The following is a 20,794-nucleotide window of genomic DNA, read 5'->3' on the forward strand; positions in this document are numbered from 1 at the left end:
GACTTCCTTTTGCCCTCACAGAGGGTAACATGGTATACAGAAAAAAAGAAAAAAAAAAATCCTTATTTCTCGGGAGGAAAAAGGAGAAATAAATCTCCAGTAATGCTCGAGCTGAGTCACTGAGCTATCAAACAGAAAAGGTTTGGGAAGAGGCTGCGGCTGCCGTAGGTGATTCTTCCTCAAATGATCTGAAAAGATGTGGAAGGGGAACAGGGATTTCCTGCGCCTGGGGGGGCTGTTGCCACTGTGGGTGGCCGTGTAGGTGTGCGTGCAGCTGCTGCGGGCTGGAGTGCCTCTGTCCTCTTTCTCTCCCTGTTGCGCTGCCAGGACAGTAGAAGCTGCACAGTCTGTACATAAACCAACAGGTGTTACGAGTAACCCTGAGATTTCATTTCTAATCTACTCACCACCACTTCTTTTTTTATGAAGTTAATTCTTTTTTTTTTTTTGGTGACCTGTTCCAAATTTAAAAACGCCTTAAAAGTAACTTCTGGCCAGCAGTGATTTAGCATTTGCAACCGGAGCAAACTCTTCACCTAAAGCTGTGGCCCCATTGTGCTCGGAGAAAAACCTCTGGGGTCCCCCTCCACAGTTCTGGAAGCTCCCTTGACCTCAGCCCAGCAGCAGAAACGTTTTGAGCCCTGTTTAGCACCATGTGCTTCCGTGAGTGGTGCTACCTCGGTCTGGCTGGCGGCATCCCCTTTATGCCTGACCCCTTCCACAGCACAGCACTTGCTTCCCCAAACAGGCGCCGGGGTACATCTCATATCTGCTAGAGGTGAGGAAGGATTAAAAAAAAGGGGGTTGAACAGACCCAGTACAACCTTCCTCAGGTATAGCGGAGCTTTCGCCTTCCCTTTTCTGGCTCTTTTAGAGCACGTCTGTGCTAGAGAACAGGACCTGAAATCCTCTCAGCCAGGGCTGACCCCAGGTGTAAACCCCGCAGCGCAGCGCTAGTCGGGGTTAGAACTTGGGCCTGGGAGCAGCGCAGCAGGTTCGAGCAGCTGTGCCTGTGCGCCTGGCCCGGCCGCTGCGTTCAGAGGGAGCTGGTCCCTGCGGAGCTGGCTGAGATGTCTAGAGCTGTGAAAGAAACGTAGGCTCAGCGTTACAGTGGAAAAGAGCTATTGCGGGATCAGGCCAGGCTGCCACAGCCTCGGGTACCTGCGCCTGGCCGGCAGCGAGGCTGAGCATGCGGTGCCAGAGACAGACGGACACATGGACACATGCGCATCAGCCAGGCCCATCAACGCAGACACAAACCACCTGGCCCGTGAGCTCCCAGCTCCTGCAGGCAGCAGCTCCCTCCGCCAGTGAGCTGGTGGGCAGCTGCTGCCATTGACCGTGTGGGCTGGTGGCTTCCTGTGGCAGCCCTGGGCGCAGCCCCGTCAGGGGCTCTGCTGGCCCTGGTGAGGTTGTGGGGGTTCTCCTGCCGGTCAGGGTGCCTCTGCTCCTTTGTGTTTGCGGGGACGAGCCATTGATTGCGGTTCACACTGTTCCATGTTGGGGTGGGACACCTGTGCTCCTGGTTTCTGCAGTGCTGCGGCAGCCAAGAGAGGACGTGTAACATCTGAGAACTGATAATGACATGGGACACTGGTGCCAAGTAAGTATCTGCTTCCAGATACTCTGGAGAAGTCTGTGCATCAGCACCGGGTTGCAGCTACGGCTGAGTAGGACTTTGTCCCACTGGCAGCGAACTGCCACTAGCAGCTGATGAGCTGAAATCTCTAGGTTTGGAGAAGTCTGTCCCGTCTCACTGAAGGAAATGCCAGGCAGTAGATGGCTTTTTTCCTTCAGGCTGTGTTTGATCAAAAATGTCTCTAGTTAAGAATCTAGTTTTGGATCAAACAAATAGCTAGGTAAGTTGGATGTTCTTACTCCATCCAAGCGCATCTGAGCAGGTTCAGAGGCAGGTTAGCAGCTCACTCTCATTTTATCCTTCCTCAGGTAACAGCCCTGCTTTGCACAGGTAAGCCAGCCCTAACTTTTTATCTGGCGAGCGCTCACAGTCTTTACCGGTAACGGTTTGGAAGCAGAAGGGCATTGCCTTCCTAGAAAACTCTGACTGGAGGGGAGAAAGAGCGAGGGAGAGCTGATGCAAGAAGACAGCGATGCAGCTGCAGGCTCTTGGATCCAGGAGAGAGAGGCAGACACATACCACCCAGGGAGCCAGCAACGGGTTTTGGCTGAGGATAAAGGTAGAAGGTCTCATCTCAGAGGAATGTTTAACAACAGATGAAAATAGCTGCAAAAGAAAACAAATGGTGTCACAGAGACAGGGCATATGGTAGCTCAGAGTGACGGGGAAGCTCGTTCAGGCTGCGGTTCAGTTTCAGGGGACTGATGACTGTCAGGAGGGAGCACAGCAGGGGATGGCCAGGGCAGGAAATTCTCTGCTTCAGATTTCAGCACTTTTTTTTTTCTCCTTCCAGCCTAATTGAGTTGTTATGATCATCATAGCCATTGGATTTTCATCAGAAAATCAGGAAAAACATATTCTGCCTTGCACGGAGAAGAAAAAACAATCAATGTCTCTTGCCTTGAAGTTTTCTGCCCGTCTGGGGCTGTCCTTCAAGGAGCAGAGCAGCGCAGGAGCCTCCGTGGCAAAGGTCCGGGGACAAAGAGCAGAGCTGCCCCGAGGGTGAATGTTGTCCTAGCAGGGACGCTCAGGAGACCGCTCCCTCCCTCCGCTGAGTGTTGTGTACACTAAATGTTGTATTTCCAACTCGAACAGCCCGTGTTTGAGCACCAAATGCAAGCATCACGTTAAAAATGACCTTAATTAGAGGCCTCATTGCTGATCTTTATTATCTACCAGTTTTGCATTTTATTAAATAATTGTCTCTGGGTAAGAAGGATGGGAAAGGTTTAGCTTCTATTTTGCCTGTTACATTACTTACTTTTGGAGGTAAAAATGCCTAAAGGAGGCACAAGCTATCAGAGACCTTTACAACAGCACACAGAAATGAAGGGGGGAAACCAATTACCAGGGAACACGAGTTAATTCTTAGAATAAAAGTAAAGTAACCGCAGCATATTTGCTATGGTATTTCACTGCTTTTATAATCGGTTAATCAGTGCTGTCAACTGCCCAGCACCAGGCTGCTCCTTACCATAAAGCCCTGTCTTCACCATAAATAATGTATTTAATCCCTTTCTATTTCCTTTCAGCTGAAGAGCCTTTATAATGGCTCTAGATCCCAGGAATTTTGTAACGTTAACCTTCCTCTGAGGGTCAGGTGCCAGAAATTCTTACTCCGGCAAAATAATTTCCCCAAATCTTTTCGCTAGCAAGTGAAAAATGAATCCCATCCCCAAGCCCGAAGTGAGTTTGAGCTGCAGTATAATCAGCGCAAGTACAACCTGCCTCGGCACCTGCCCTATTGCACGATGCAGACACAGCCAGCGGTTCATGGTTTCTGGAATGAGATATTGTTTACCAAACCGATAGGGCTTATTTTGCTCCTTCAGATCTGGAGTGCATTCAAAAATATACAGGAAGGTCCACTTGGTGAAAATTCATGGTCACCTTTAAGCGTGGAAGGAGACCTGTGTTATTTAAGGAGTTCATTCTTGGCAGCAGATTTGGGTGGCTGCTGCTCTGACAGCAGGTCCGAATCTGTAAACACTTGACCCAAATCAACTGAGGGAAGAAAAGGACCCTTTAGCTGATCCCCGCCACTTGCTCTCCACCTCTCCAAAATAAACAGGCTGGTATGTCTTGGTTCAGCAAAAATGTTGAAACAAATTACACTTGATACAAGTCACAGTACTATTTCAGAAGTGAAAACAGCAATATTCCTTCCAGACCACGCTGAATATTTAGATATAAAAATAAACCACCTAGCCAGGCTCTGCTGGTGCATGCACTGAGCTGCCAGTCCTCTCCTCTTGTACTTCCCATGCTGCCTCTGCCAGAGAGCTGATTTATGGTCTGTTTCTCTCCTGCTCCATCACCTGCAACTCTTCATGACTTCCACTCGCTCAGTGGGTACCTCTGGTTTTGGGTTTTTTTCCCTGCCCCGTTTATGTCCTTTTTATGATGTTTCTTTGTCACAGAGACATCAGATATCCTGCAAAAATTTCCTTTTTAACACACGAGACAATATTTGCATTAAAAGCAAACTGCTCGTTTCCATGGTTGTGAAATTCTTCAGCTTTCTCTTACTTTCTGAGTAACCGCGATGCCTGGAATCCTGGCAGGGTAAACTGCTGTTGAAAATAAAACCCCCTCCAGGCCCTGGCAGAGGAAAGAGGGAACGGGCACAGGAGCAGCTGCTGGCTCCAGTGCCACATCCTTGTGTTTCAGTACTGGCTGTGGCCCCTCTTCCATCCCCAGGAGCTGTAGGGGGGAGCTCAGGGCCTGACCCCAGCACAGCGCTGAGGTTCAGTCAGTGCACAGGGCTGTAGAGGAGCAGCCAGGATGAGTTTGCAGAGCACAAATGTTCTCAGGGCCACGCAGCGCCAGAAAACCTCACGCTCCTGCTGCGTGGCTTTTGCCAAAGCTGCTCCTGCGCAGTGCTGAAGATACATGGTGTAGCTGAGCGTATAGCAAGAGACAATTTAATTAGTGACTGCTTAGAAGCCTCATGTCTGAACAGCTTCATCTGGCGCTGCGTACTTCATATGCTGTCTCTGCCAGGCAGAGCTCGCTCTCTATTGCTATTAACTTTGATATCCTCCTTAAAAAAAATAATGTGATAATTGCTTCTGAAGAGACAAAGCAGCAGCAATCTCAAGCCTGCTTCCCTGTCTTTTCCCAGGTTTTCCATGGCACTGATGCCATCTGTAAAGTCAATGAATGTGCTTTTTCTAATTTCATAGTCTTGATATTAGTGCTTTTGAAAAAAAAAATCCCCATTGCTGATAACTTCAGGTCGTGGCTGGGAGCTTTTTTATTTTCAAATTGAATTTCAGGCTACAGCGTTTTCACAATTGCCACTTTTATTTTCTCATGGAAAATATGAAATAAACTGCTAAATAAAATAATTTTTTTTTCTGGAATAAATGTGAAATCTGAATATTTTTCTTTTTGTATTGCTTTTGTATTGCTCTTCATACAGTTAAAGCTGTTCATTTAAAAGGCATGTGCAGAAAATCAATTCTGTTGGTTTGCACATGATAACATTTAATTCTGGTAAGATTGTTCATAATGTTTTCCAAAACCAATAATTACTAAAATTGTCTTTAAGTCTCCCAATAGCACAGGCTCTGAAAGATCTTTTCTAACATTACATTATTTTCCAAAATTATGGACACAGGTCTATAAGACCTGGATATTTGGCTGGGGAGTCACACAATCACAGAAGGGTTTGGGTTAGAAGGGACCTTCAGAGATCACCTACTCCAGTCCCGTACAGACTTGATTAGACAACTGCGTAAACTTTGTGCATCTGATAATTTTATTGTGTAAGATTTCTAGTGTATCCAATAAGTTTATTGGGGAACTTGTCCAGAGTTTTTGAAATTTGCTGTGTTTCACAAACTTCATTGGTTTAATCTGTTAAATAATTTCTGGTACATTGTAAAACAGTTGTCATTAACATTTTTTTAAAACTACAGTACCAGGAGTATTGCTCATATGTGACATTTTCTCAGTTTGATCTGTAGGGGAAAAAAATTACACTTTTTTTCCATCGAAAAACCCAAGAAGTATAACCAGCAAACCAAAAAGAACTTGAAGTGTAGATCCCATCTTCCCAGCCAAGGGCTTGTTTTGGCTGGAGATCCAGGGCAAAGTGATTGTGAATCCGTGGCAGGTGGCCACTAGACAACCCTTGACTTGTCTGTAGGATGACAGATTTAGCAGCACGTTGGATGGTGTCTCCAGTGCCCTTGAGGGCATGAGCCACCACAGGGACTTGTTGGTACCCACAGACTTGAAGGGGCTCGATACAGGATGGCTTGAGCAGTTAAGCAGTAAAAAGTATTGGAAATTAAAATGTTAAGAATAGGTTTAAAGGAAAGAGCTGTCAGTCTGAAGTCTACCAGCAAGGCAGTCAGCATTCAGGCAATTCATGGAGAAAACAGCCCAGTCCCAGCTGAGTGTGGATCAGATTGTCACTTCTCAATGGTACTTGTTCATGAAGAGTCAAAACGCCAATAGATCTAAAATTTACCCTAAACTATACTCAGTAATTTTTCCCCCAGCTGCTTGGTTAACTTGGAGGATCTTGGGCTATGAAAGTTGTTTTGTTGCTGTTTTTTACAGATATAATTCCCAGGAGCAAGGATTCAGTTGAAGAGTTAGTTCAAGGCTAATTCTTAGCACAGAGCTTCTGATCTGATGTGAGCTCAGTGTCCACCATGGGCACATGTTGCATTAGGAGGCAAAACTGTCGTCCTAGTGAAAGAAAAAAAATCTGAAAAGCTCTTCAGAGATCAAGACTGAGAAAGAGCAATAATAATTGTTAGGGAACCACTCAGCTGGAAAAATAGCCATGTTCATGAAGTCCATGATATTTAGTGTCTGAAGAAATTATGAATTTCTCTTCCAAGTTTTACCTTTTGAAGGTGCTTGTACTCCTTGAGAATCAGAAGCCAAAAGCCAGAAAAGGAATGCTGTGAATGCACGTCTCTTGTGAGTAACTGGATAGTTCTGGGTCTTTATCAGCTCTCCCAGCTAGTCAGTTTTGACAACTAATGGCCATTTAGTTTTTGCCCAAGTAATTTCCACAAATGCATTTTGGTTGAGCATGACTATCACTCATAGCTTTAGGTGTTTCTATAATGACACACTGCAGAGCTGTATCAGCCTGTTTTGTATGTGCTTTGGCAAGATCTGTCTTCATTTGGTGCTTCTTGGACAAGAGGTATCTTGCTTCTGGTGATGAGACTGGAATGGGTGGGAAGTGCCTGGACGGCCAGAGGGGTAAAAAAGGTAGTTGTAAGAAAATTTATTTCAAGGTATGATCTTTCAGCTAAGTTGTAATTATCCAACATTTTTCAAGATATACCCAGAAGGAGGAGAAAACGTAAGATCTCCAGTGGGAAGATGGGTCTCTTTGTTTTTCTGTCAGTCTGCATGAAGTATGTAAATATTCAGATGCTATCATTTGTCTTGGGAAATTAAGGAAATTAGAGTGGGAGGATTAAAGACGCTTTTAATCACCCCTGGCTCTGCATCCAAGGATTTTTTTCATGATTCATCTTCATCATGGGCAAGGAACTCCTCTTCTGGGCCTCAGAGGGTACGAGCTCCCCATCCGTGGCTACGTCGTTGCAGTTAGGTCCATGTGCCACTGCTGAAGGGTTGACTCAATACCTCCATTTGGGGATCTTAGGCTGGTTTAGTTGTCTGCATGTGGAGAGTCTGACATGGTGCACCTCTGCTCCCAGGGCTGTGTAACACCTCCCTGCCTGCACTGCCCTGCCTTGCCCTGCCCGTCGTGGGAGGCTGCAGCTCAGGGACGGTGTGCGGGCACGACAACAGCCTCGTGACCACTAAGGCACTGATACAAGATACGGTACATGTGTTCCTCCAACACCTCCTGTCTGGCAAAGTCCGTAACAGTGATGCGGGATGAGGGGTGATCTGAGGAGCCTTTACAGTTCATTTCTTTCCCTGTAATCTCTGGTGGCACCCATTTCCCCCCCCCCTTTATTTTTTTTTTTGGGGGGGGGCGGGCATTAAGAAAAGGTGATAATCACCTTAAGTCCAGCTCAGTACTTTACAGCAGCTCTTTCTGCTTCCTGAGGGTTTGCTGTGCCTGGGTGTGGTTTAAGGCAGTTTTACAGCTTATATTTGATGGATCCCTATGCTCAAAATATTTACTGATCCCAGCTTTATCAGAGACTATGCAACCAGGTCCCTTAATACATGCTCTCTGCTTAATCTTTGCTGTTCACATGGAATTCGAAGCTCCACCCAAATTGACCTGTAATCTGTTGTTCTGTATTTTGTGCATTTTCAATTCATTTGTGAGGTGAGTGTGTGTGTGCTGCCTACTTGTTTTCCAGGTCAGGACAGTCCCCTTCACAGCAGAGACTCTTTCTGTCTTGGGAAATGATCTTTGGAAAGTGTCCTGAGAGCATATAAATATGATAGAGTTGGAAATAGAAATGTGACATTTATTTATTGGGCCATACATCAAGCAAAGAGTAAAAGGGGTAATACATTAATTGTGTTATTTAAATTTATTTAGTGGGTAATGCTGATGAGTGGTGATGACATTATTGGAAAGCTTTTGTTACAGGGAAGGATAAAAACAGAATTAATATCTCCACCAGGCAATTACTCTTAAAAATCACGGTTTGTCCCCTGTGTCAGAAGCTCAGAAGTTTGACGATGGAGCTCTTCATGGAGCCAAAAAGGAGGAACGTGAGAAAACCTGACCCTTGCTCTGTGCCAGGTTTCTCCCTGTGAAATTCCCTCTACCCACCTGCGCCTTGCTCTTACCTCTACAAGACCAAGAGAAGGTCACCCCTAGGCAGCTTGAGAGGTTCAAGGGGCACCTGCACACACAGCAGCCACCTTGGTAGTTCAAAGCAGGCTTTGCGTGGTTGGTGATGGCTGCTGCTGCCAATGAGTGGGCTGCAGCGCTTCTGCCAAAGGCGCCACTGCCTTTAGGCAGCCTCTGGGATGTGCAATGCACAAACCCCCTCCTATTTCACCTCACTACACCTAGGTCATGTCAAAAGGGTTTGTGTCTGCCCTCCAGTGTACTTCAGACAGTAAAACAGAGGTAACCATCATTAGAGCTGGTCCTTCTAAATCCCACCTAAAATGGGGTTTAACCTGGATTTCACCTAAAGGCACCTAAACTCCCCCTGAATCTTAGAGATGCACTTAGCCTCCTGTTTAGTCATATGCAGCATGACACCTGTTTCAGAAGATGTCTCCTTGACTGAACTTCAGTTTCCTCATGCCTGAAGTTGGGGGTGGTTGAACGCTGGGATGCCCTGCTCTGGGGGAAGGGGCTGGTCCTCTCTCACCTAAGTTCACTGCAGTCCACAGGGTTGCCTGTAGTTGTGAAAAAGCCTCTCACTTCTTTAACAGAGGTCCGCTATTTTCTTTAAGGGGTAGGGGGAGTGAATCCCAAGGAGGTGTTTTGCTATTCATTCCCTGCACAGTGGACAAGAAGGGGCAGCACCTCATGTAGCTGATCTAAATTGCTCTCTGGAGGCACCTGAGCTCAGTGTATGGTGAACAGGGAGAAGGAGAGGCTTAGCTGCATTTCTCCTGAACTGGTCTCCAGAAACAGTCCCCACAAACTGTGTGGAAGCCTTGGTGTCATGGTACCACTTGGTTGTACTTGGGAGTACCTTCTGATGTACCTCCATTCACCTGGCAGGCAGGTGGATGCACTTTTTAAAAAGAAATGATTCAGCAAAGGTGATGTGTATTTATGAAATGTTTCAATATAACTGAAACCCCTGCCTTCCAACAGAAAAATATTTTGGCCAAAAAGTCTCCACCCAGCTTTTTTTGCGATCTACATCACTTACACAGAGCACAACGTAACTGCTTAAGACAGCTCCGTAACCACCCGACACAAGCCTCGCATCTCCCTTTTTGCTTGCAAAGAGCTGTTCTCTAGTCACTACACCAGCAGTAACAATAATTGCCAATATTGCCAAGAATTTGCATTTCTGGTTATTCTAAAGCTTGGTATTTCAAATGAGAGACTTCAGTGAACTAATTAGCACACAGGCTCATTAAATGCTAAAAAATGCTTCTCACTAGGTAGATGGAGCATCCAGGCTGTTAACCCATTTCCCAAAGGCAAACACATCTCTGTCTCCTTAGGTTTTATTCAGAGCAATCTGAATCCTTTAAGCTGCATATGCTCAGGGAATGCCAGTTTACACCATCTACTGGCTTTTTGCACCCATACTGGGAGGTCTGGGTGCTGCCCTGGGGCCATCACTGTTGAAGCCCAGTGCTGCGGCAGCCTGGGGCAGGACTCGGGCACAGCCCGCTGCCAGGGGCGAGGGGCGGGGGGCTCAGGGGTGCACCCCTCCCTGCTATAACAAGCAACCTGCCTGCGCTCCAGCACAGGGACGGCGCTGCCAAAAACACCACGGCAAGCCAAGCTCAGCCTGCAGCCAGTGTGTGTCTGCGGAAGGAGAGAAAATCAAAGAGAAATTACAGCAGCTCTGTGCTCACGTTCTCCTCTCGCTCTTTCTCACAATGTAAAGAAATGGCTGCGGCTTTGTGTGGAAGTTAATTAATGATAGTAAATAATATTCCTTTGTGCTAGGAATGAATAGTGCCTTTTATTTGGGGATCTCAGTGTGCTTAATGCTCTGTATTTAATTCAGCTTCACAGCAAAAGCTAGCTGAATTATTCATTGCAAATAAATTATCTGAAGAATACAGTCCTTTTTTTTTTTTTTTTTTCTGTTTGTGAGCCCTGCCTGCTTTCTTTGATGCCCTTTTCATAGCCAGCAGTGTCTCTGCAACAATTTCAGCAATGAACCCACAGCGCATGGCTTGTGCTGTTTGCTCATTGTGAGAGTGTGTGCGCACGTGTCGGGGGTGGCAGGAGGGGGGGGGGCAGCCTCCAGGTCTCACTAATGGTCTGAGCAAACCTTTGAATGGGAGAGAAAGAAATAAGCAATGCTGAGCATGTCCCTCATTTGTGCACACAGATGAATACACGCATATGCATATGTATATAGAGCTTTTCAGACACATGTGTTAGTGTTCATGGAGCGCCCAGACTCCAGTTAAGGCCAACTGCTTATGGTAAGTCTACAAATTAGGAATTTGTGGATTAAATCCTTCTAGACTGATTTTGGTATAAGGCTCAATGTTACCTACAAAACACATCCTCATTCTTCAGTGCAAGCATAGTGAGGCCCTGGCACAGGCTGCCCAGAGCAGCTGTGGCTGCCCCATCCCTGGCAGTGCTCAAGGCCAGGCTGGATGGGGCTGTGAGCAGCCTGGTCTGGTGGGAGGTGTCCCTGCCCGTGGCAGGGGGGTGGGACTAGGTGGTGATCTTTAAGGTCCCATCCAACTCAAACCATTCTATGATTCCATGATACCAAGAATTCCAGATAATTAGGCAAATAAAAACCTCTCCTCCACATCCTCAACCAGTAAAAAGCTCTGTATTGAAAAGCAGAGATTTCATAACTCCAAGCAAGCATGAACTCCATTGCTTCAGAAAAGGCAGCAGGATGCCCTGGACCAGGGTACACCGTAGTTGCAATTTCAGACAGCCTTCCATCAGCACTTTGCTGAGCGTGGCAGGTTTGAAACGAAGCCCTAGGATGCCATTTCCATGTGGGCAGAGCTCAGCCGTGAACTCACTGCTACCAGCAGGTTTGAGGTGCCAAAAGCTGACATGGACCCAAAAAGCTTTTTTGCCTAATTCACCTAGATGGAAATGCACAGGGTGTCACCTGTGCAAGGAAGCAAATGCCATGGCAGCTAGTCCCCCTCTCCCACATCCCTGAGTGGACTGCCTCCAGCTCTGATGCTGAAGGGAGGCTCTTCCCACGTGGATGGTCCCATCACTGAGCAGGTGCACAGGACAGCCTGGTCCTCACCTTCCCACCTCCAGAAAGAGTTGCTGCTCTCGTCAATTTTCTCAAAAACATTTGTTTCACCAGTATTTGATTTGTTTCTCTGTGTTCATGAGCAATGAAGCACCCAGATCTGGTGGCTACTGGGGAGCCTTTCAAGGACGGCTCCCTGTGGGGGATGTTAGAGCCTGGCTGGACACGGGCATTCCCTAGCCAACAGCCAGAACACTGGGCACATGGCAGTGTGCCCCTAAATCTCTAGTTGACGTCCCATGGTAAATGAACCGTGAATGAAAATCATGAATTTCCAAGCTTTTAACACAAAACTTTTGCCTGGTGTTTTTTGTTGTTGTTCTGTCTGTTTATTTCTTTTCAAGAATAAGTTCACCTTTGTAAGAAGGCCTTGTTTTTCTGTTTAAAAAGATCGTTCTATGCATTTTTTTTCCTTTGGAAATAGCTAAGCTGACAGCCAGACAGGTCTTAGGTGCATGTTTTTGTCAGTTCCTTGTAACCAATAACACCCACACAAAAAAAGCTGAAATCAAGCATCAGCAAGGGAACAGGCTGAATCCATAACAGCTGCGCTGACCTATTTTGCAATTACATTTGCTAAGAGGAAAATAAATCAAAGTTATCCAGCCTCCTGCCTCAAACCTGATGCATTATCCTGGGTTTCTTGGGTGTTTGCCTGAACACCTTCCAAGCGCCGAGTGAGGAAAGCACACAGACACCTTGGCTGGTGCCCAGCAGGGGCGTGGTGCTCAGGGGATGCAAGAGCCAGGTTCCCCATCCCCGGAGCCTCCTAAGTATGCTCCATTCCTGAAGTCCCTTTTCAGTACACCCATGTAGGATGTGAGACATTTTCATTTTTGTTTTGACTTGCAGATGTATGGAAATTCATGGTAAAATGGCTGTGTTTCTCCCCACAGGCTTGCCTGCAGGAGCCCACTCTGACCTGCTGGGTCTGGCACACACAGCCGTGTTGTATGGTTGAGTTATTCCAGCATCACCTGGGTAGGACGATCAAAGGAGGAGAGGCTGGTGGAAACAAAACCATCAGGGTGCTTGCAACAAAAGGATGGTGAGTTCTTCCAGTGAAGGTGACAAGCGTGATGTAGGGGCCACTTTGTCACTGGAAGTACAAGAAGTATCAGGGACTGGTGGCTTACACTGCTATTAGCTGATGAGTCCAGATGTGACGGACATTCCTATGAGGTAGATGATCTGCAAGTCAAGAGGCAGGTTCTCCCTCCAAGGGTAGGATCTAGTCCCTCCCACAGATTAGGCATATTCTTCATTTGTGACTTTGGGAGACTAATGAATCACTTCTCCCATAGGCAGGGCCAATGTTCCCTCTATAGGCATGGAGAGAAGAAAGTGGTCTTAAATCTCCTTGGAGAGAGCCCATGCTGAATTTAGATGTCTAAATATAAGTGGAGACTGTAGACCACGGTAGAATCACAGAACAGTTGGGGGTTGGAAGGCACCTTTAAGGGTTATGGGGTCCAGCCCCCCTGCAATAAGCAGGGACGTCTTTAACTAGATCAGGTTGCTCAAAGCCCCATCCAGCCTGAACTTCAATGTTTCCATGGATGGGGCATCTACCAGCTCTCCGGGCAACCCGTGCCAGTGGTTCACCACCCTCACTGTAAAAAATGTCTTCCTTAGATCTAGTCTAAATCTACACTCTTCAAATTTAAAACCATTACTCCTTGTTCTATCACAACAGGCCCTACTAAAAAGTCTGTCCCCATCTTTCCTGTAAGCCCCCTTTAGGTACCAAAAGGCTGCAACAAGGTCTCCCCGGAACCTTCTCTTCTCCACACTGAACCACCCCAACTCTCTCTGCCTTTCTTCATTGGAGAGCTGCTCCAGCCCTCTAATCATTCCTGTGGCCCTGCTCTGGAGCTGCTCCAACAGGTCTACATCTTTCCTGTGCTGGGGACTCCAGAGCTGGATGCAGCACTCCAGGTGGGGTCTCACCAGAGTGGAGTAGAGGAGCAGAATCCCTTCCCTCGACCTGCTGGCCACACTTCTTTTGATGCAGCCCAGGACACGGTTGGCTTTCTGGGCTGCAAGCACACATTGCCTGGTCACGTCCAGCTTTTCATCCACCGGTACCCCCAGGTCCTTCTCTGCAGAGCTGCTCTCAAGCCCTTCATCCCCAGCCTGTGTTGATACCAGGGGCTGACCCAGCCCAGGTGCAGGACCCTGCACTTGGCCTGGTTGAACTTCATGAGGTTCACATGGGCCCACTTTTTTGAGCTTGTGCAGGTCCCTCTAGATGACACCCCATCCCTCAGGTGTGTCAACTGCACCACTCAGCTTGGTGTTGTCTGCAGGCTTGCTGTGGGTGCACTCGATCCCACTGTCTATGTCACTGATGAAGATATTAAACAGTACTGGTCCCAATATGGACCCCTGAGGGACACCACTTGCCACCGATGTCCATCCAGACATTGAGCTATAGACCACTACCCTCTGGATGCGACCATCCAACCAATTCCTCATCCACTGAACAGTTCACCCATCAAATCCATTATCTCTTCCATTTGGAGAAAAGGATGTGGGGAATCGTGTCCAAGGCCTCACAGAAGCTCAGACAGATGACATCCATAGCTCTTCCCTTGTCTACTGATGCAGTCACTCCATCGTAGAAGGCCACTATGTTGGTCAGGCAGGCCTTGCCCTTGGTGAAACCATGCTGGCTGTCTTGAATCACCTCCCTGTCCTCCATGTGCCTCAGCATAGCTTCTAGGATGATCTGTTCCATGATGTTCCCAGGCACAGAGGTGAGGCTGACAGGTCAGTAGTTCCCGGGGTCCTACTCTCTACTCATTTTTAAAGTGGGTGCAGTGTTGCCTTTTTTCCAGTCACCAGAGACTTCACCTGTCTACTATGACTTTTGAAACGTCATGGAGAGTGGCTTGGCAACTTCATCAAGCAATTCCTTCAGGACTCTGGGATGCATCTTGTCGGGTCCTACAGACTTATGTATGTTCAGGTTCCTCAGGGGGTCATGAACCTAATCTTCCCTTACGGTGGGAGGGACTGTGCTTCCCCAGTCTCCATCTTACAGTCAATCCACTTGAGAGGTGTGGGAAGAGAGGTTTCCTGTGAAGACCAGGGCAAAAAAGTTGTTGAGTACCTCAGCCTTCTCCTTGTCCATTACCAGATTGCCAGTCTGGGGTACGGTAGACCAGTTCTCCCTTACATCCTGCATGTCTCATACATCTAAATTACAGCCAGAAAACAGCACCAGGGAAGGGTTTCGACCACCCAAGGTCTTGCAGCAGGGTCAAACAGAGGCATAGATGCAGCCCACCCATGTGCCAGCTCCTTGGTCTGACTCTCTGGCCTGCTATAAGATTATTTCCTTTTTTTTCAGAAAACAATTCAGAAGATGCTTTTGAAATGTCTCTCTTGCAAACAAGCAGCGAAAGGTCTGGGATGCTTCAAGGACTTAGAAGCAGACCAATGTTCATTCTGGACCTGGTTCCAAGATCCAAGTGTCCCTGGCCACCTCTGTCCCTGTCCTGCTCTGGAGTGCTGTCCTCTCCCTGTTCCTCCCTGGGAGGTATTTCACAGCCCAGCTGGGGACACAGATCTGAGGAGCAGAGAGGTGTTGTCCCCTGCATTTGGGAGTTCAGCAGCCAGTCCCACCTCCTCCCCTTCATTGCAATGAACCCCGATAAAATAGATTTATTTTAAAATAAATAGGTTTCAGGGCCTGATTATGCACCAGCCACAGAAGAAAATCAGATTTGAGGGCATCCATCCCTTTATGAGACGAGAGCTATGCATTCCTAACAGAAAGCTACACATGGCGACTGTATTGAGGCTATAAATACCTTGGAGTGATGGACATGAACTAACAACCTGTTTTACAATGGGACGTGCTCCGCACCCGCATCGTGTGGGTCTCCTGACTGTGAGGCAGGGCTGCGATTTTGTTCACAGAGACCTGTTTTCAGAGTTATGGCTTTTATGGCCTTTTTGAAGGTGAGAGAAGTGAAGAATTTACATAATAAAAATACTTGGCAAAGTTGGAGCCTCCAGTTTCTGTGTAATAAACCAATTACTATGTCATTGAATTTATACACCTCAGAGAAGTGTACTGTAAACTCATATCCCAAGGTAAAAAAATGCAAAAAATTCAGACTTTGGCTTTGCCAAACATTTTATTGGTCAAATTCTCCTTTTTCTTTTTTTTTTTTTTCTTTTTTTTTTTTAATCTAGACAGGATACATAAGTACTGAATACTTTTCCTTAGTTTTACACAATGAAAGAATATTTTCAAAGTCTCTCCTTCATAAAATGATAGGCAGATCTCTGTAATAGAAATTAAAATTGTAAATGGAAACTTGTTAGGGATCAATTTTTCCAGCAATGCAGGAACATCTGGTATGGTTTCTAATTTATTTACAAAACAGGCCCGCAGGCTCCAGCCCAGTAAGGAATTTAAGCACATGAACAATCTTACTGAACTTCTCTGGGACTATTTACACATTCAAGCTAAGCCCAAGCCCAGGCTGAAGTGGACCTTCCAGACTCCTCAGGCTATCTCTGCATGAAAAGCCTGATGACATTTAGGTGCCGCACATTTCTGCAAGTATTTGGATATTTAGTAGAGGGATAGTAATGCCATGGAAGTATTCCGATGGGCCTGAGAAATGAAGAGCATCTTTCAATGCCAACCATCCATGGAGACCAAGTCCTGTTCGAAAAGGTGACTTCTGGGGCATGAACTTCCCTGGCTGCCTGGTCACCTCAGGTTCCTTGAGTCAAAGGTGCTTGCGGATGTGGTGTCAGATGTCCCTTTCCCAAGCAGATGTGCCAATAAAACACCTGAGCACAGCCCTACCTCCTTCCTACCACCCCCACCAAGCCAGCCCCCCAGCTCTGCTATAGGAACTTGCAGTGGTGTTTCAAATACAACCAGTTTGTTCAGGTAAAACATTTTAAGTAGGCTGATCGCGTTAACAAAGCTGCTATTGCCTGCTGTGAGGTTGGGGGTCCACATGTAGCAAATGGCAACTGATCCCTTGGTGGCTCCAGCTGGATCGGGGTGGGGGAAACACCTCTCCTGTCCTAAGTCCTTTCAAAACATCTTATACTACATCTTTCATGCAAGCTGTCCATGGAGCACTTGACATTTAAGAAAACCCTTCTTCTTCAAAACTGCTATGCTGTGAGGTAGCCACTCACACACAGTGCTTGCACATATGTGAGCAGCACGGGCAGCAGGTACTGTTCCTCTCTGGCTGGTCAGATTAACGTCCACTAGTGAAATACGGACCCACACGTGGAAAATGGATCTCTCCATTTGCTACTCCGTCTGTCCCAGAGCCGCCCCAGGCCCCGGTTTCCCCAGCCTCTGAGGGTCGTGGTCCCACTCCAGTTGCCGACACTCAGCGCTCGTGCTGCTGCCCACCAGCCTGGCTGGAGGGTTGGGTGGTGGGCGCTCACCCGGGCTCCGAATAGGGACTGTGCCCGCACAGAAAGTCAATAGTAAGAATGTAAGAGTAATTACTATTAGTAGTAATAATAATTATTATTCTTGTTATGTAAGAACATTTAGTAAGACTGTAGGGCAGGCTGTGGTGATGAGGTGCAGGGCTCGGTCAGACGAGCGTACGGACCAGCCAGCTGTTACCCCGACCAGCCCCTTTTATCCCCTTTTCCCGCTATTTTCTCACACCGGTTCCTCCCCAGTCCACCATGATCCCTCCCTTTCCCTGCCATTGATCGTCCCCTAAATGTCCCATAACAAGCCTTGCACATTCCCACAGACCCCTTACAACACCTCATATATTGTACAACATCCCCAAATGTTTTTCCTCCACAGCTCCCTGTGAGTCCCCACGCCCCTGCAGGCGCTACCCCCTGCCAGCCTTGGGGGATGGGGGGTGGCCCCGCTAACGCCTCGGTGGGGTTCACCCAGGGACCATGAGCTGACCACTTTCCTTCAGTGGCCCAAGGGATTGGGTTGGGGTTCCTCTGGTGCAGGTGAGGTTGGGCTCCCGCACCCGGCATTGCCCTCTAATCCTGGGTCCCCTCTCGAGCCCAGGCACTAACCACCAGCGCGTGCCCTCCGCAGGTCACTCTTGCTTCACTAGCCCTTGCTGTGGGGGGCTTCATCGTCTAAACCCTCTGCTGGGATCGTGTAGCCTCAGCTGCAGACATCAGCAGGGTGGTGCTGCCCTCCCCCCGCCCCTTCCCTGGCCAGCAGACCACCCACCACCTCCTGCCTGGTGCAGCCCCCAGGGCAGCAAGCAACCCTGCAGAAGCTCTCCATACCCAGGAGGAGGAGGAGGAGGAGGAGGACAGCTTAGCCTTCAGTGGTCACATCAGAATTATGGCTGCGTCTGAAAGCAGATTTGCAGCAGATTGATGGAAATAGTTTGTGACAAGAGAATCGAGTGTAGAGAAATAATTTCTGCATTGAAAACACCTCTCCCATGGAGGGTCATAGAACGGCTAAATTCTGAAATATTTAACTTAATGCAACTGGCAGCAGCTACCGGAGTACTTGTCCTCGAGGAACTGCTGACATTTGCGGTGAAGCCACTACAAAATAAGGCCTGGAGAAAACCTAGTGTCGAGGAAAAATCACTACAGAGTGCATTGTACATATTTATAAAACGCAAGTGATGCCTAAATCCTTTAGGCCCTGTGTGGCGACCGTGTCCTAACAGAAATATTCAACACTTTTAACCAGTCTTCCCCTTTGGACACTAGTGGGTCGATTAGTTTAACTTGACAGTGGCCTTAATACAGAGACATTGGTAACTAATCTTGAGAGTAGGTGAAATCATGCAAGCGCTTCGGTGAATGAGAGAGCTGGCTCACTTCCTTTGATGTTTATGTAGGGCTCTGCTTAGCCAGCAGACATCATGCTCCACTGCCTTTTACACTTGGCAGGAGCAAAGGACTCTTCCAAGGGGAAGCAGCCTTGCACAAATGCCAAAGGCGAGGCACAACGCGGCCGCTCACTCAGCCCCTTCCTGCATCAGCCCTTGGTGAGGAAAAAGGCTCCAGTGTGGCTGATGCCTTGCGTCCTCCTCTAGATGATTCCTCAAAATGCTGTGAGTGCATGACATTGGCCAGTGGTGTCACAGAGGCTATCTCCTTAGGCATATTCAGGTATTTTGGACCCAGGATATGAGGAGACGTTAAATACTGAGGGAAAACATGTATCATAGACTCTGCTCCTAATTATTCAGGTTATTGGGGTAACCTGAAGATTTGATGTAATACTACAGCTTTTTCTGGTTTCTTAGACATTTTCTGTGTTCTTTAAAATATCATTGACATCATCTGTTCCAAAAGATTTTAGCTAGCTGTCTGAGTCAGCTACCTGTTGCTAAATTTCCCCAGCCGTGATGAACAGCAGTGGTTTGCTGGGATATTGTTATCCCTCCTCCAGGCATGAGCTACATGGATGGGCAAACCCATGTCAGGAGGTTGGACCAGAGACTTCTCAGGTTTTCCAGCCTGAATTATTCCATGCCCTTGTGTTTTTGTGGATGGAAATAGGGGAGGTCGATAGGTTCACCTCACTGTGGTTGTCTCGGATGTGCTGTAGGTGCTGCAAGTTGGCCTGCAAGACATGTGAAGCAAGTCTGTTTTTGCATGGGTCACAGTAGCCTCACTGTGTGCATATGTGTGAGTGCACATGCATGTGTCATCCCTACAAGTGCTAACTACATCCCTCCCGATCTCTCACGCCTGGTTATACATGGGTAAATAGTTATGACTGGGATGGGAGATGGGAGGACACACTCTGAAGCAGGAACTTCTGCTCCCTCCTTGCCCTAGGGCACAGGCAAGGGAAGAAGATGTGGATGTGATAGAAAATTGAGTAACAGCTCCATGCTCCACATCTAACATGTTCCACATCTAACGCAGATGACCCCACAGTCATAGTAATACCAGGGCTGTCAGTAGGTTTCACTGTTGTGCAGCAGCACAGTTGTCCAGGTCCCACACATGCAGCATCCCACCCTGTGCTGGGCACTATGCAAACACCAGCAACCTCCAGCCTGTCCCAGCACACTGGGATATTTAAAGAAAAGATTGGTGGCATGAAACAGGGAACAGAGGAAGCAAGTAAGTCTGCCAAATGTCAATACTGCAGATCAGGAGCAGAGCTGGAAATGAGATGTTGACCACCAGGTCCTGGAACCATATAACGTCTCCAGAACAGGAAAGGAGCTGATCCAGCAGATATTAGCCTTCAGTTTAAAGGTCATGGTTCAGCCCCAGGACCTAGGATCTATTTTGCTTGAACTCTACAAACTAGTTGAAGCAGAGAATAAATGAGACATACCTTCCTGCTTCCTGAATTGGGCTGTGCTGGAGAGATAAATCATCCAGGGATGAAGCAGTAGCATTTATGAGACTGACGGAGAAAAATGGAAAAGCCCACAAAAACCACCTGAAAAAAACCATATGATGACCTTTCAGGCACATAAGCACACATAGCTAAAAAAAAAAAAGCAAAAACTTTCAATGCAGGTTGAGAACATTTTGCTTTATATTTACATTATATTAATCTCTGAAATTACCTGAAATAAACGATGAGTAGTACGTGTGAAACAGAGGCAGGATGCTCATTGATGATGAGATCACAAACCCCTGTGGGACAGGAAGTCCAAGTGAGAGGTGATTTGTCAGTTGGCTTCATTTTGTGTGCTTGACAGCAGTGCATGAGGAGCCATTGCCACTGTTTCTTCCCTAAGAGACTCACCTTTTTATTCTATTATTATTTTGTGGGGTTTTGCTACTCCAGGAAAGAAGAAAACACTTTGGAAACATCTCAGCTACCATTTGTAACTAAAACTTGGGCACCTCCTCCAAAGCAGCCACCCCAGTCGAGGGAGGCAGGTGGCTGGGGGAGATGCGGCATCCCACAGCGACCACGACCCGGGCAGGACCTCAGCAGGGGTCAGTGTTTGGGGCACCCAGCTGGAGCCAGGGCGGAAGGGGAAGCTCAGCCTTTGGGGCCACCCTTACCCCAACACCTTCTCACAGGCTGTATTGGGTTTGTGTGGCAAGATTTTGGTAGCAGGGGGGCTACAGGGGTGGCTTCTGTGAGGAGATGCCAGGCGCTTTCCCGTATGTCCGATGGAGGCAACGCCAGCTGGCTCCAAGATGGACCCGCTGCTGGCTGAGACCAAGGCCAGGCCCATCAGCAATGGTGGTAGTGCCCTTGGGATGAAGAGCCGCCGCGGCGAGAGGGGAGCGGGACCGTGTGAGCGCAGCAGCCCCCCAGCCCCGGGCTGTGCAGAGGGGCCGGCTCCGGGCAGGGCCCGTGGCC

The sequence above is a fragment of the Falco rusticolus genome, chromosome 2, assembly GCF_015220075.1.
Source record: "Falco rusticolus isolate bFalRus1 chromosome 2, bFalRus1.pri, whole genome shotgun sequence".
Classification (NCBI taxonomy): Eukaryota; Metazoa; Chordata; class Aves; order Falconiformes; family Falconidae; genus Falco; species Falco rusticolus.